This window comes from Camelus dromedarius, chromosome 5 (genome assembly GCF_036321535.1).
Source record: "Camelus dromedarius isolate mCamDro1 chromosome 5, mCamDro1.pat, whole genome shotgun sequence".
In the NCBI taxonomy this organism is placed as follows: Eukaryota; Metazoa; Chordata; class Mammalia; order Artiodactyla; family Camelidae; genus Camelus; species Camelus dromedarius.
Genome location: NC_087440.1, coordinates 20,986,700 through 21,000,823, shown reverse-complemented (window position 1 = coordinate 21,000,823; position 14,124 = coordinate 20,986,700). Strand labels below are relative to the sequence as shown.

At 37.0% G+C, this 14,124-nt stretch overlaps 1 protein-coding gene and 1 pseudogene across 3 annotated transcripts in view; both read left to right on the top strand.

The window, feature by feature from the left end:
• STARD9 (StAR related lipid transfer domain containing 9) overlaps window positions 1-14,124 on the top strand; it is a 111,283-nt gene that overhangs the window by 30,100 nt on the left and 67,059 nt on the right. The window lies entirely within an intron of this gene.
• On the top strand, window positions 1,864-3,552 carry LOC105101734 (importin subunit alpha-1-like; annotated as a pseudogene).

The following is a 14,124-nucleotide window of genomic DNA, read 5'->3' as shown; positions in this document are numbered from 1 at the left end:
GGATTCTGCCTGTAAAAAAGCAAAGACTCCTTCACCCCTGATAATTAAACCATTTTCCATATTGCGATCCCCGTCTTTGTCCAGACCAGCTGCTGGGCAAACTGCTGGCAAGTCCGCTTGTCATGTGACTGCTGCTCAGTGATTCGGCTTTGTGCTTGTTGCTGTTGACAGCTGAACCCGCCATTGTGCATGGAAGAGAGGTAATCAGGTTGTCTCACACGATGGGTCATGAATGTGAGGCTATGTGAGGAAATAAGGAAACTGGAAACTGCAGTCACACAACCAGGCCACGTGATGCTGGAACGTTACTCATTACTGCTCAGAATTCAGCAGTAACTGTAGGAGGTCAGCAGCAGCTTTCTGTCTCCCATTCAGAGAGCCTCTAGGGAGGTGATTGTGTCCATTGATCTTTATCCAATCTGGCACATCTTATTAGCATTCTTATTTGGGGTCTTCTAATGGTTGGCAGTCTCTCTTTTCCCCATACTGAGTTTGCTTGCTTTGCTTGGGGTCTAGACAGATGAGTCCTAGAAAACAGGGTTAAATAATGTAAAACATGGCAAATTATGATCAAAGAACCACTTGTGGTTGTCTTTTAAAAAATTATTTTTATTGGGGGGCTAATTAGGCTTTTTATTTATTTATTTATTTTAATGGAGGCACTAGGGATTGAACCTAGGACCTCCTGCATGCTAAGCATGCACTCTACCCCTTGAGCTATCCCCCCACCCCCTGGTTGTCTTTTTAGAAGCAGCTGTGGGAATGGCATGAGTCTTTACATTCTATTCCAATAAATCCGTCTTTCATCTTTTCTCGCAGGATCCTGCGTAAGCAATCTATTTACAGGGAGGAGGAAAGCATTAGAGCTAGATACTCATCTGTCTATCCTGTGAATTCCTTGCTTATGTCCAGAGAGTACAAGAGCCGCATATGGGACCTACCAGATCTCACATGCCACCTGGACAGTTGTCCATGGGAACGTTCCTTAGGAAAAAGGCATTGTTAGAAATAGCAAAATCTTTTATAAACAAAGATATGTGTTTTGTTGATCTCAAAGCTCAGTTTTCCTGGTTCCTTCAGGAACTAGGGGCTGAAACTGGGAATATGAATTTGTTTCTCTGTGTAGTATGTATATTTGTTACCTCCAAGTATTTGCTGCTATGTGTGATTTTCTTTTTTTCTTTTCAGAGAAAGAAGCCTAGAAATAGGGATTTTTGTTTTTATCTTTTGATAAAGGTGATAAGAGTTGCATTCAGTAGAGAGGGTATATTTTAGTGTCTGATACCAGAGAGACCCTAGACTTTCCACTTTGACTCCCATCTCCTTCCTAGATGAAAGATGGTGAAGTATAGTGATTAAAAGTGTGGTTTATTTCCCAGATTCGCAAATTACTAGCTGTGACCCTGTTCCAGTCCCTTTATCTCTCTGTGCTTCAGTTATCTCATCTGTAAAATGGGGATAATAATGCCTACCTCAGCGTTGTTGTGAGGACTAAATGAGTATGTAAATATAAAACACTTCGAACAGTGCATAGCAGAGAATAAATGCTATGTGTGTTATTTATTTATTTATTATTATTGTCATTATTAACTTCTCCAATACCTGATCAAGATCTTATCCTGCGTACAATAATTTCTCCAATCCTTTTACATTCACAGCAGTGTATTCCTCTATCCTCCCTGGTAGCACGTGCATTTTAACAGGGGCACTGTGAAGTTATACCTAACTCAGATGAGAGAGAATTTCCTACATTCTTCAGGATAGTGGGGAAAATTATCTGGGGCACATTGTGCCAAGAGGTTGAAGAATCCAGGGAAATCACATGCTTAGGAAATATCTAGAAAGATAGAGACTTGAATATGTCTCAGCTTCCTTCATTTCTAGCCCCATGTTTTCTTAAGTCAAGAAGCTACAGGGTCTGCACTGCCTCCTGTGGAAACCTGACCAGGCTCTGTAGTTTTCTCCCCTTGTCTCATAACCATGTCCACCGAGGAGAATGCTAATTCACCAGCTGCTTGCCTTAATAGATTCAAGAACAGGGCCCCAACAGTGCAGAAATGAGGCTGGATACAAGTTACTGTGGAGCTGAGGAAAGCTAAGAAGGATGACCAGCTGCTGAAAGGAGAAATGTAATAAGCTGATGACACTGCTTCTCCACTGCAAGAAAACCAAAACAGGGCACTGTAAATTGATCTGTTGATGATACTGTGAAAGGCACAATGTTATTTGGAAAGCCAGCTCCAAGCTACTCATGCTGCTGGGAAATTGCCTTCAAGGAAAAACAGTGCCCCCCACCTCACCCTGATGATATAATCTGGACTGGTTTAATTCCAAAATTTGTGTCCTTCGAGAGCAGAACTGATTGTTGTCCTATTCAGTTTGAATCTGCCTGGGGCTCATTAACATCGCTTCCAGGACTTCAGAACAGGCCAGGGCTGTGGTAGATAGAGGTGCTGTAGCAGCATTCATTTCTCAGTTGGTGTCTCCCCATGCCTCCATCAGTGAACAAGATGTGTCGGCTCTAGAAAACATTGCAGGTGATGGTTCAGTTTTCCAAGACTTAGTTATCAAGTACAGCACAGTTGGTCCACTGTTGACTCTTCTTGCAGTTCCTACCATGTCATCTTTAGCATATGGTCACTTGTATCACCTTACCTGGACACTTTCAAAGCTTTGTTGCAACAAGAATCCTGCACCCCTGTTAGTTGCTGTTGAGTAAATTCTTCCTACTTTAGTTTGTCTCCTGCAACACGATGATCCAGAAATATTAACAGATATTCCTACTAGGCCATTTCCTCCCCTACTGATGGTCTAAATGAATGGATTGAAATGGTCATGAAAACAGGAATTGTGTCCTAGCTTGTGAAGCTTCTAGGAGCTACTCAGTTGCCGAATGTGACTGAGAGCCTGTGCTAAGAGCCATTAAGAATATTGCCACTGAAACAGATCAACAGACTTAGGTTGTAATAGATCCAGGAGCACTTGCCATCTTTCCCAGCCGGCTAATGAACCCAAAATTAATATTTGGAAGGAAGCTGCATGGACAATGTCAAATATGATAGCAGGCCTCCAGGACCAGATACAGCAAGTTGTGAATCATGGATTAGTCCCATTCCTTGTTAGAGTTCTCTCTAAAGCAGACAAAAGGAAGCTGCATGGGCTGGGATCAGCTATAGAAGTGGTAGACCAGTTGGACAGACTGTGTAGGAGATCATTCATGTGGCATAGCCGAACTGTTGATGAACCCCTCAACTGCAAAACATAGCAAAACTACCCTGGTTATTCTGGATGCCATTTCAAAGATCTTCCAGGCTGCTGAGAAACTAAGGTGAAACTGAGAAACTTAATGTGATTGAAGAATGTAGAACTTTGGACTAAATTGAAGCTCTGCGAAACCATGAAAATGAGCCTTTGTATAAAGCGTCATTAACCTTGCCCAAGGAATATTTCCCTATGGAGGAGGAAGGAGATCAAAATGCTGTGCCAGAATTTACCTCCGAAAGCTACCCATTCCCAGTTCAGGATGGCATTCCCGGGACCATTAACTTTTAGATTGTGCAGCTGAGGCACAAGTTTCTTACCATAAACATGTACTATGCTTGGTATAGTTTTGTCTTACTGTTTCTCCAGTAAGAACTCCTAAAATGTGGTTTGTTATTGTAGCACTTTTTACAAGGGAACTATACTTGAACATTTCCAAACTGTACATTCTTTACGAAGCTTATCATCTCAATAGGTTTATTATTTCTATGTGAAATTTCATATCTATCAGTGTCCTATAGATAAAGATTAAATTCTATCCTTTTCTTTAGAAAAAAAGAAAAAAAGGAAACAGCAGCAGCTATGGGTCAGCAGGTGGTCAGGGCCTGGAACGTTCAGGGGAGCCCTCAGGCTTTGTTGCAGTTCTAATAGAGGAAGTTGGACTTTATACTTTGTAGTGCTGAGAGCTAAGGGTTGGAATGCGTGGATTCTTGGGAGATCTCGGCACAGGATGAGGGGAAAGTTGGCATTGGTCAGTCACACTTCTTGGTACTGAAAAAGACTTTAAAACTACATCCTATGCTCCAAGTATTTATAGCACCTTTATTCATAGTTGCCAAAACTTGGAAGCAGCCGAGGTGTCCTTCAATAGGTGAATGTGTAAACTGTGGTACAGCTAGAAAGAAATGAGCTATCAAGTCATGAAGACACATGGAGGAAACTTAAATATATATTACTAAGTGAAAGAAGCAATCTGAAAAGGCTGCATACTGTATGATTCCAACCATACAGCATTCTGGAAAAGGCAGAACTGTGGAGACAGTAAAAAGATCAGTGGTTGCCAAGGGCTACAGGGGAAGGGAAGGAGGGATGACTAGGTAAAGTATAGGGGATTTTTATCAGAGCAGTGAAATTATTCTTTATGATACTGTAAAGGTGGCTAGATGTCATTATACATTTGGTAAAATTCGTAAACTATACAAAACAAAAAGTGAACCCTAATGTGAACTATGCAAAGTTTAGTTAATGATAATATATCATCGTTGGTTCATTGGTTGTAAAAAGTGTACCACAGTAATGCAGAATGTTAAAAATAAGGGAAACTGATTTTCTATAAACCTAAAACTGCTCAAAAAATCTTTTAACTTAGGAAAAAAGTCAGTAGATTAGGGAGGAAAAATATTTGCAATGCATATGGCAGATAAAGGGCTGCTGTTTATAATATACTAAGAAGTTTCTCATATTGACAAGAAAAAGAAAAACAGTACAGTAGAAAAATGAGCAAAGGATGCGAACAGACACTTCATAGGAGAGCAAATCCAAATCGCCAAAAAAAGAAAAAATGATGAGTTCAAACTCAGTTACTACAGTAACAATGACATATGAATTTGTATGGTCCAAACTAAGAGCAGTTAAAAAGATAATAATTTAATCCTTTGACCTAGCAGTCCCATTCTTGAAATACATTCTATAAAAATAAAAGCATTGGTATATAAGGATAGACGGTCAAGGACATTGATTGATTGATTGATTGATTGATTGATTATGGTTCTCAGTTATTTTACTGGGATATATGTTTTTAATTTTTCAGTTTTATTAGGTAAAATTGTTACAACTTGACTGTGCACATATACAATGTATTGCATGTAAATACATATATGTATACTGCACACATTAAAAAAATTTACATATATGTACTGTTCATTGTTTCTAAGAACAGCTTAGAGCTTTAGCCTTTTAAACTTACATAATTATCAACGGAATAAAGCCAACCACAAAATAAGAATCAACAGAATGCAGTAATCCATTCATAAAGGACTGTCAAGTGTGCTTACACATTCAAAGAATCAATCATCTGAGTTATAAACAATAAGTAGTTCATTTGTGTCCTTGTTTTTTAGATTCTACATATAAGTGATAGGGCATTTTTCTTTCTCTTTCTGGTTTACTTCACTTAGAATGACGATCTCCAGGTCCATCCATGTTGCTGCAAATGGCATTATTTTATTCTTTTTTATGGTTGAGTTGTATTGATTGTATATGTATCACATCTTCTTTATATAGTCATCAGTTGATGGACGTTTGGGTTGTTTCCATGTTTTGGCTATTGTAAATAGTGCTGCTGTGGACACTGGGGTGCACATGTCTTTTTGAATTTTATTTTTCTTTGGGTATTTGCCAGGAATGGGATTGCTGGATCATATGGTAAGTCCCTTTTTAGTTTTTTAAGGAACCTCCATAGTGGCTGCACCAATTTATATTCCCAACAGCAACGTAGGAGGGTTGCTTTTTCTCCACACTCTCTCCAGCATTTATCATTTGTAGACTTCTAATGATGACCATTCTGGTTGATGTGAGGTGATATCTGATTGTAGTTTTGATTTGCATTTCTCTAACAATTAATGATGTTGAGCATCTTTTCATGTGGTTGTTGGCCATCTGTCTGTTTTCTTTGGAGAGATGTCTGTTTAGTTATTCTGCCCATTTTTTGATTGGGTTGCTTATTTTTTTGACATTAAGATGTATGAGCTGTTTGCCTATTTTGGAAATTAGTGCCTTTTGGTTGCATCACTTGCAAATATTTCTCCCATTCTGTAGATTGTCTTTTTGTTGATGGTATCCTTAGGTGTGCAAAAGCTTTTAAGTTTAATTAGATCCTGTTTGTTTATTTTTGCTTTTATTTCCATTACTCCAGGAGCTGGTTCAAAAAATATATTGCTGTGATTTATGTCCAAGAGTTTTCTGCTATGTTTTCCTCTAGGAGTTTTATAGTATCTGGTCTTACATTTAAGTCTTTAATCCATTTTGAGTTTATTTTTGTATATAGTGTTAGAGAATGTTCTAATTTCAGTATTTTACAGGTGGCTGTCTAGTTTTCCCAGCACCACTTACTGAAGAGACTGTCTTTTCTCCATTGTATATTCTTTCCTTCTTTGTCATAGATTAATTGACCACAAGTGCATGGGTTTATTTCTGGATTTTCTGTCCTGTTCCATGGATCTGTGTGTTTGGTTTTGTGTCAGTACCATATGGTTTTGATTATAATAGCTTTGTAGTATAGTCTGAAGTCAGGGAGTGTGATTCTCGAGCTCTATTCTTCTTTTTCAAGATTGTTTTGGCTATTCAGGGTCTTCTGTGTTAAGGATATTTAGTAAACCATTGTGAGTGGGGATAAAATAGTAGAAACAAGTGATTGCCCACTTATAGGGGAACGATTGACTTAATTTTGGTGCATTTACACCATGGAAGATATTCTAGATGACTTAGAAGAATTTCCATGAGACGATTTTAACTGAGAAAAACAAGATGTATGATAACATCCCATTTTTAAAAGAAGTAACCATATCCCATAAATTTGGGAGTGTGCCTTCATTTATGATTATGACTGTGGGAAGAACAAGAAACGATGCCAGTTGTTACCACATTACCTGCAGATAGGGGTTAAGGTATGAGGAGGGAAAAGACGGATGGCAAATAAAAAGGAAATAAAGCAAAGCATTCCCTCTGGAGGATGAATGATATCCCAACTATTTCAGATTGTGTTTGTGTAACTGTGACTGTGTGTGTGTGCATTAAAAAGGAAGAGTTATATGTTCATGGTATGTTATGTGATAAAAAAGCAAGTTTCAGGTTAATGTGTATTGTATGTGTCTATTTCAATGAAAACAAAAACAAAGAACTGTATATCCTTGTATATGTGGAAGAAGGTATGGAAGGACATACCTGTTGAGTATATCCTTCCTTACCTTGGTACCTGACAGGGACCTATTGGGCACTTCAATGAGTAGGATTAGAGGTGCAGTAAAGAATGGAAGGTTAGCTTTTTCTTCATGCATTGTATTTTTTCGCTTGGTACAAAAAGCGAGTATTTGAAATTTGTAATTTGAAAAACATTTAAGAAAGAAAAATGTAATTGTGTCTGTCTCTAATAAGGCTTCAAATTCTGGTCATTTAATAATGACAATATGGGTGAAATTTGGGAATAAGATTATAATTCTTTCCACATGCAGGTGAAAAAGTTAATGGAGCAAAAAGACTCCAAAGTGATTAACAAATGGCAGTAGGATCAGACTTTATTGCTTTTGGCCAAAGGCTGTAACAAAATTTTACTGAAACTGCTCTAAAGAAATACTGAAAAGGAGACCTGGTAGAGTTTCTCCCAGTGTGAAGCAAAACAACAGGAAGTAAGGAAACCTTGAAGAACAATTTTAAATTGTAGAGTAATAGCCTAGTGTTCAGCAGATAAGATTTGCCTCTCCTGATAACTCTGTGAACAGTTGTTTTGTTAGTGGCAGAATATCACAGCGGTTAAAAGCAAGAGCTTTGTTTAGAAGTACTTACTACCTGTGGGACTTCAGTTTTCTCATGTGAAAATTAGAGAATGAAGATAATAGTAACTACCCTCATAGATGTATTATGGGGATTAAATGAATTAATAGCATCTAAGGTGCTAAGAAGAGAGCCTTACACAAAATAATTGTTTAGTAAATGTTACTGGCTGTGTGAATCTAAAACCCTGATTGTGAATAAAGCACTTCTGTTCAAGTATTAATTGTGCAAAGTAATCCTGACAATCATCCTTAAACAACAGGAATAGTGCATAGCACGGTATTTTGCTTTAGAAGGCACTCTACAAATACTGGTTGAGTAAATAATTTGACTTGCTTTCACATGATTTTATTAGATCACTTTTTGTACCAGGTGAAAAATAAAGTCTCTGTTTAGGTTAATATTATTTAATATATTTATATTTTTGAAAATTAAAAGGAAAAGGACATCTATAGGGTGATAATTTGGGTGCATCTTAGTTAATGGATTCAGGAATAAAAGAGATTCCTATGTATTTAAATATATACAACTTTCAATAGGGAATATGAGGGTACTAATTTGTGTTTTAAAAAAAAATCATTATGGAGAAGAGGATTCTGGGAAGACAGCATTAACGTGTTTTCCTACCTAGATAACAGTTGCAGTGGCAGAATCTGATGTAAGTGTTTTGGAACTCTGGAGTCTATCAAAGACTTCCAACTTCCAGGGGAACACTTGGAAGATAAATTGAATTTCAGTTAATTTCAGCTCTTAGCACAGTAGCAGCTATCCATTCCCTGTCCCCAGTCAGGTGGCAGGCAGCGGTGCACTGGTCCTGGAGCATCTTGCACATAGCGTGCAGAAGTCAGGGTGTGCAAAAAGAACCCTGTTTCCAAATATCAAGAATCTGTACTCTGATTGCTAATTGCTGCTTCTGATCACAGAGGTGCAGACAAAGATGTAGGCAGCCATTGTTGTTACACCTTTCTTCAAGTTCCTCCCCATCCAGCTGAAGTGACTTCCAGAGGATCTAAAGGGAATCTTACTCTTTTTCCACTTTTGGGAGCCAGACATTGAAGACCAGGACATTCAAAAACTACAAAACAGGGAAAGTTAGAAAGTGACTGCATGCCCAGAGAAAGGCTTAGAAAAGATCTGAGAATACCTTCGGATTACACCTCAGGCTGGTCCTCAGCACAGAGACAGCCTACAACAATCGAAAACACAAAAACAATAAACAAAAAATAACAAGAAACAGCATATTCTGGAGAAAGGAAAGAATCTGATTTCCAGAGTTACTACATTATTAGATTCAAATGTCCAATTTTTAACAAAAATTCACAAGGTATACAAAGAAACATGACATTTTGGCCCATTGGAACATGACATTTTGGCCCATTCAAAGGAAAAAATTGATCTACAGAAACTACCCCTGAAAAGGACCTAAAGGCAGATACACTAGACACAGACTTTTAACTGTCTTAAAGATGCTTGAAGAACTAAAGGAAGATGTGGAGAAAGTCAGTAAAACAATGTGTGAATAAAAATCAGGTGATCATTTCAATAGATGCAGAGAAAGCTTATAACAAAATTCAACATCGATTTACGATAAAAATTCTCCACAGTGTGGGTATAGAGGGAACATACCTCAACATAATAAAGGCCATGTATGATAGCTATCATACTAAACAGTTAAAAGCTGAAAGCATTTCCTCTAAGACCAGAAGTAAGATAAGGATGCCTACTCTTGCCACTTTTATTAACAACTCACACCTGTCAGAATAACTATCATCAAAAAGACCACAAATAACAAATGTTGGTGAAGCTATGGAGAAAAGGAAACCCTTGTACACTGTTGGTGGGAATGTGAATTGGTGTAGCCATTATGGAAAAGAGTATGGAGGTTCCTCCAAAAGCTAAAAATAGAATTGCCATATGATCCAGTATTCTACTCCTGGGTATATATCTGAAGAAAACAAAAATACTAATTTGAAAAGATGCATGTATCCCAGTGTTCATAGCAGCATTATTTATAATAGCCGAGATATGAACGTAACCTAAATATCAGCAGGTAAATGGATAAAGAAGATGTGGTATATACATAAATGGAATAGTAGTCCCAAAAAAGAATGAAATTTTGCCATTTAAAACAACATGGATGGACCTGGAGGATATTGTGCTTAGTGAAATAACTCAGAGAAAAACAAACACTGTATGTTACCATTTATATGTGGAATCTAAAAAATAAAACAAACAAATGAATATAACAACCCCCTCCCCGACTCAGATATAGAGAACAAACTACTGGTTACCAGTGGGGAGAGGGGAAGGATGAGGTAGGAGTAGGAGACTTAACAGGTACAAACTATTATGTATAAACTAAGTAATCTGCAAGGATATATTGTACAGCACAGGGAATATAGGCAATATTTTATAACAACTTTGAACAAAGTATAATCTAAAAAATTTTGAATCATTATGTTGTACACCTGAAACTAATATGATACTGTAAATCAACTATACCTTGGTTTTTAAAAATTAAAGAAAAGGAAACCTAATCCTTAGCATGACCCCAATAGTTTCATCTTATCTTCCAGCATATCTCATTTTCTGAATTTGACCTGGACAGCCATGCATTTTCATTACTCTTGGCTTTACATGTATTACTCATACTGCCTAGATAATCAATCTAATAATTAAAATCCTACTCATTTCTTGATCCCAGTTCACATGTTCCCTATTTTATGAAGTCTTCCCTTCTTCTTCAGCTAATAGCATTCTCTTCTCCTTTTAAGTTTTGTTGACTGTCTTCCTTTTGCCCTTCCAGATCAACTCATCGATGTTTCCTACCCTCTTCCGTGCCCCAAGGGCTGACCAGTCGGACTAATCAGTGGGTTCCCTTGCCCTCTGGCTTGAGGTTGTGGTTAAACAATGGAGAATCCTAGCAGATCAGGGGGAGAGGTTTTCTCATGGGGGTTTGGCTTGGTCTGGCCTCATCCTTTAACTTAAGGTCACAATTCCTCTCAAGGTGGTGCTCTCCGTGTGATTCTCTCCCTTCAGGTTTTGGTGAGCTTTTCCACACCTTGTCTGTTTGGGCCCTGGGGTGGTGAATTTCCAGGCACTGGTTTCAGGCTACTCCACTGTCATTTGTCATTTTCCTACTCCCCACTCAAACCTTTGTAAGTAGTCTTTTTACTTAATTGAACTTGAATATTCTGATTTAAATACACCATCTATTTCTGCTCATATCCTGATTGATACAGTGTAACAATAGGTCTCCTGTACCTATAATATGTGTTTCATTATATCTTTTTGGTTGACTTTTAATTTGTTTCAACAGGATTGAAAAATATCTTATGCTTGATTAGCAATTTCATGTATTAAGTATTTTCTCATAGTTCATTTGATTTTTACAATAAACTTTTTACAGTGAATGTCATTCCCATTTTACTGATAAGGAAAAAGGAAATACAACATGTGACTTACAGTAGGTCATACAGCTAGTAAGTGGCTGTTAGAACCCAGGAGGCCTGACTTTAGAATCCAGGTGCTTTCTGTTGTTGAATATACCTTACAACTTTTTATTATTTAAACTTTAAATTTTTTTGAAATGATCATGAATTTACAGAGAAGAAAAAAATACATTCAAAAAATGTTTTTCCTAAACCATTTGAAAGTTGCCAACCTGATACTCAGTTTCCCCAAATACTTGAGTGTGCATTTCCTTATAGGGCAGAACATTCCCTAACACACCCACAATACAACCTTCAAAATTGGAAAGTTAAATTGTTATATTACTACCATCTAATTATTGGGCCCCATTCGAGTTTTGCTGATCATCCCAGTGATGCCCTTTACAACAAAAAGATCTGGTTCAGAATCACTTGTTTCATTTAGTTGTCTTATGTCTAATTCAGTCTGGAAGAGCTCCTCAGGTTTTCCTTATATTCATAATCCTGACACTTTGGAAGATTATAGGTCAGTTATTTTGTTGAATGTTTCTATTTTTGTATATTTTGTTTTATTGAAGTATAGTCAGTTTACTATGTGTCAATTTCTGGTGTACAGCATAATGCTTCAGTCATACATGAACATACATAGATTCATTTTCGTATTGTTTTTCACTGTAAGTTACTACAATATATTGAATATAGTTCCCTGTGCTATATAGTGTGAACTTGTTTATCTATTTTATATATACTAGTTAGTATCTTCAAATCTCAAATTCCCAATTTATCCCTTCCCCCCAAGTAACCATACATTTGCTTTCTATGTCTGTGAGTCTGTTTCTGTTTTGTAAATAAGTTTGTTTGTCTTTTTTTTTTTTAGATTCCACATATAAGTGATATCATACAGTATTTTTCTTTCTGGCTTACTTCACTTAAAATGATGATCTCCAGGTCCATCCATGTTGCTACAAATGGCATTATTTTATTATGTTTTATGGTTGAGTAGTACTCTATTGTATAAATATACCATAACTTCTTTATCCAGTCATCTGTTGTTGGACACTTAGGTTGTTTCCATGTTTATTTTGTAGAATGTTTCTTAATTTGGTTGCCCAGTATCTCCTCGTGATTAGATTAAGATTATGCATCTTTGATGGGTGTATCACGGAGTTAACTTTAATTGCTTGATGAAGGTGGTGTCTGCTAGGCTTCTCCACTGTAAAGTTACTCTTTTCCCTTCTTTGTAATTAATATTTTGTCAAAAGATACTTTGAAACTATATAGATACCCCATTCCTCATCAACCTTTCAAGTTATTTACTTGTTTACATTTGCATTGAGTCATGGTTTCCCACTTTATTCAATGAATGAGTTTGTTAATATTATTGATTATTATGACACTCAAGTTGTTCCCATTAATGGGAAATGGCATTTAGCCAACCAAGATCTGGGTGCTAGATGTGATTATTGCTATTGGGATATCACTGTTCCTGGGTGTTCTCAGTAGAGTTAGACAAAGGGAATATATATTTTCATATACAGATGTATATGCACATACACATGCACACACGTACATCATGTTGATTTGTCTTTATATTGAAACCCATGAATTTTCACTGATTCTGATCAGACACTATACAGTTACAAGAAGAGAGTCAGGAGAGAACTTGAGTGCCCAGTGGAGTAACATAAAAATAACTCAGCCAATCTCGGAAATTTGTTTAAGGGCAGGGGATGCTTGACTAAGGAGAGTTGAGTTCAGAGAATTTCGGAAATTGAGGGCTTAAAAACAGTGAAGGTGGCTCTTCTGTTTTTTTTTTCCTTTTGTACTCCATACTGCTGGAAATCATTGATTCTGAGTTGCAGTTATAAATACTAGTTGCTACTGATGTTGCTTAATAGGAGTTTTGGGTTTCATTCATCTCATGTTATGAGAAAATTGTCAATTGTTAAAAACTCTTTAGGATAGTTGTGTGAATTATGAACCTCTAAAATTGTAATTGTGAAAATGGATAACAGAAATGTTTAAAAAGCTTTATTGTTTCAGTAATATAGGAATGAAAAGCCGTATACAGCTTATATATTCTGAGTAGCAATCATATAAAATTTATATATTTGTAGAAAGATGGAAAAGTGCAATAGAAATATATTGTGTTCAGCAATAGCATTTGGTCAATTCTTCAATTTTTTTCTTCTTTTGGATGTCTTTTCTTACTGATTTGGAAGTTCTAATTATATATTGCAATATTAATTTGCTGTAAATCTACATTATAGATAATAAATCTATACAGTTTTGGAGAAGACAGAAGAAAATGAGATAGAAGTGCTTATACATTTCAGCCTTATTTTTCCTTCTTTCTGCTAACTAAAGCAGTTTAATGGATGCACTTGGATAAAGACTAAGTGCTTTGGTCTTTTCCAGGTACCTCCTGGTACTATGGTCATGATAGTAGCTGTAGGGTCAGAGGAATTTTAAGTGGGGACATTCTGGGAGATTCTTTGGGCCTGTGTCATGGTTGAGAAAACTGCAGCCCTTCTGTATCTTCCTCCTTCCTCTTTAGGTGGAAGCTCATGGATCATTTAGCTTGTGGAGGGCTTGTGAGAAGATGGCTAGTCTATAAAACCCAAGCAGAAGATCCTAGAAAGATCCTATTTTATCTGGCCACAGAGTAGTTTTCATTTTAGAGAGTGATATTCTCATACCAGTGAAGGGTTGTATAGTGAGAATGGACTTTGCCACTCCAGCGGGTCTCCTTCACTGAGGCTAAGAACAGATAGCTGCTGCCATCTGTCCTTTTGTACCCATACTTCCTCATAGAAGTGAAAGCAGTAACTTCAGTGAAGGGATGAGACAGATTTGTTTGGCTGTTTATGGGGTTACTTGCCTG